Source organism: Bidens hawaiensis, unplaced genomic scaffold (assembly GCF_021521415.1).
Source record: "Bidens hawaiensis isolate Kalapana, Puna unplaced genomic scaffold, B.hawaiensis_p1.1 tig00058982_1, whole genome shotgun sequence".
NCBI classification, from domain to species: Eukaryota; Viridiplantae; Streptophyta; class Magnoliopsida; order Asterales; family Asteraceae; genus Bidens; species Bidens hawaiensis.
In genome coordinates this window covers 33,176-36,091 of record NW_027500626.1, presented here as the reverse complement: position 1 = coordinate 36,091, position 2,916 = coordinate 33,176, and the positions used below count along the sequence as shown (strand labels likewise).

The 2,916-nt window shown below is 32.1% G+C and overlaps 1 non-coding gene across 1 annotated transcript; it reads right to left on the bottom strand.

The window, feature by feature from the left end:
* Window positions 1-1,528: 1,528 nt before the first annotated feature.
* On the bottom strand, window positions 1,529-1,611 carry LOC143602475 (small nucleolar RNA SNORD25). Its single transcript, XR_013147854.1, has one exon. It is a non-coding gene; the product is annotated as a small nucleolar RNA SNORD25 (small nucleolar RNA).
* Between the last annotated feature and the right edge of the window lie 1,305 nt (window positions 1,612-2,916).

Sequence of the window (2,916 nt, the reverse complement as noted above, 5' to 3'; positions counted from 1 at the left end):
AGTTCACCAATGCTATGTCTTGGCTCACACCTGGATGTTGATTTCAAGTGATCAAAGGCGGTCTAGGAGGTTGATTTTATGAGATCGAGGAGGTTGATTTTATGAGATCGATGGCGGTCTTGTTTTGTAGCTCTTAGGTTATGGAGATTAGTGGTGACGGTGGTTTTTGGTGGTGTGGTAATGATGAAGATGGTGGGGAGAGGATGATGGCATTGCATGGAGTGGATGGTAGAGAGAGGGGTGTGTGAGTGAGGGAGTGCGAGAGAGAAAGGTTATTTGTATATTTTTTTATTTTATTAAAAAATAAAAGTTTTTTTAAATGCCAAATCTTTAGTCAAATTACATAAAAATAAAATGACCAAACTGTTCTCATGTGCAAAGCATATGACCATACTTGGCTGGCTGGGTTAGTACCAAAAGACGTAACGTGAACAAAATTTAAAACACGATACCCGTCTTTGACATTTTTTTTTGTTAAAGATGATTGTCCATTGAAAAACGTTCAAACATAAATGATGTTTTTTACTAATTTGTCTAATAATAATGATAACAAAATTCTCATAATAATAAAAATTAAATATAATCTTACAGAAAATAGAAAGTTCAATAATAGTAAGGCCAAACAACAATGAATAAAATATGCCTTCTGATTATCCATATGAAAGTACAAAATTGGGGAAATTTTGACAAGTTTTGATTTTTATTTAGTCAAACCAACTCGTAGTTGACAGTGTTTATTAACTTATCAAATCAACCCAGCAGTTATCGGTTAAAAATGGTGTTTATGCCTGTAATTTGCTCACCCCTATCTACCATAGACGTTTGAAGGTTAAAAATGGTTCGGTTATGCCCGTAATTTGCTCACCCCTATCTACCATAGACGTTAGAAGACTCTGTTTTTGATTATTATTTAATCAAAACCAGCTCTTATTTGACAGTTTTTATCAACTTATCAAACCAACCTAGCAATTAAGTTGGTTATCGGTTAAAAATGGTTCAATTATATCCATAATTTGCTCACCTCTATCCACCATAGAGGTTTGAAGACTCTCTCTTAGGAACCAAAGTTTGAACTCCCTTTTTTTCATGAATTAATGAAGGATTTAATCTACATTTTATAAAATTGTTGGTTCAAAATAACAAACTCATCCAGAATTTCATTCCATCAAATGATACAAACACCATAAAGTTCTACTATTGTATATTATTAAAATATAGAACTTTATTATAAAACAAAACATCCCTTAATTAAAAAATGGAAAGAGAAAAGTAATGAATTTTTTGTAAATTTAGAACTTTAAAACCCCAGCTTTTCAGTATACAAACAGTTGACCAAACTTTAAAAAGTTCAATGTTAGGTTACAGTCCTAACTGTAGCAAATTCAAACAATCTTTTAGATTACCAGAATTGGATGTAACCAACAGTTATCAATATGTGATGTCTATCTTACCTAAATAGTTAAATACTGTATGAAATAATTTATTAATAACTTAAAACAAGAGATTAAGAGTATCTGGAGAAATAAAACAAGGCTCAGTCCCTTAGATGTTCATAAGATGCGATCATGTTCGCAAATCATTACAGGTCTGTATTGGCTCATCATTGCCAATCATTCTCCAAAACTTGAATATATAAATCAAAATCAATTAAAAAAGAATATATATATATATATATATATATATAAATGTAGCTACACTAATAATAATCTCGAACGAAGATCGGACGAGATATGAAAGTTTAGAACAGCACGACTGATATTGCTTCAAGGGAACGAGTCGGGCAGAAACTGAACAGATTCTTGCCGACCAGATAGCGAAGCCTAAAATTAAATTAACGAGTTGCAAAAATAAAAATATTGTTGTGAGAGATGAAACAAGAATTTTAACGGCTGGTTTTATATGTAAAACCCTAATGTTAGACGCTGCTCAAGTTTTTTGCGACCTTGGGTTTATGTAGAGAGGAAACACCAAAAGTTTCATACAAGCAAACTTAGATGAGCTGTCAGGATTATAAAATGTTCTTAACCCTAATAACTATAACGGGACTATAACGGGCCTTTGGCCTTCTAGTAGAACTTCAGTATGTAGTTAATTGGGCTTGGACAGGATTTCCAATGAAATAAAAGTGGAGATGCCAACAACTCAACAAATGATCAAATCTTGTTTTGTGTTGAGGTGAACAAACCGGGTTTTTATTGAACCGGAACCTAGTAGAAATTGGTTATGGATTTGGTTAATAAAGTCAAGAACCGAGTCGGGTAGGAACCAATTTCAGGTAGAGTTAAAGAAAAAGCATGTACCCGAAACTGGACACAAGAAAGAAACCATTTCTTTTTGTGCCTCGATATTTTATACCCAAAACGAATCCAACTCTACCTTTATGATATGTATAGGGTATACAATTTTAGTTGAATACCCATACATGGAACTGTATGCATATACGAGATTATCTTAAATCGGTTAAACCCGATACCTTTTTTATTAATTACCTGATAGAATATCTAAATTTCTAAAGTATATTTTTATGTTTACTTTACAACTTTTATATTTAAGTTTTTAAAATCTGTATATCGTGGAACAAATAATGTTTATATGAATTTATTTATGTTATTGTAATCTCTTTAATTATGTTTACTAATTATTTTTAAATGAATTTATTTTTGAATTAGATAATTAAAAAAAAACTTTTTAAAACCGGGTATTAATCCCTAAGCTCACACCCATTTCTAGTACCTGATTATACCATACTCGGATACATAGGGTATGATTCTTCTCTTCAATACCCATACCCAAACCTGGTTTCTCTGAATACCCATTTTTCCATACCCAACCCCGATTATATACCCAAACTGGGTATTAAAAATACCCTATTTGTGCACATAGAGTTCCGGGTATGGTCGAGTTTCGACGGTTTTT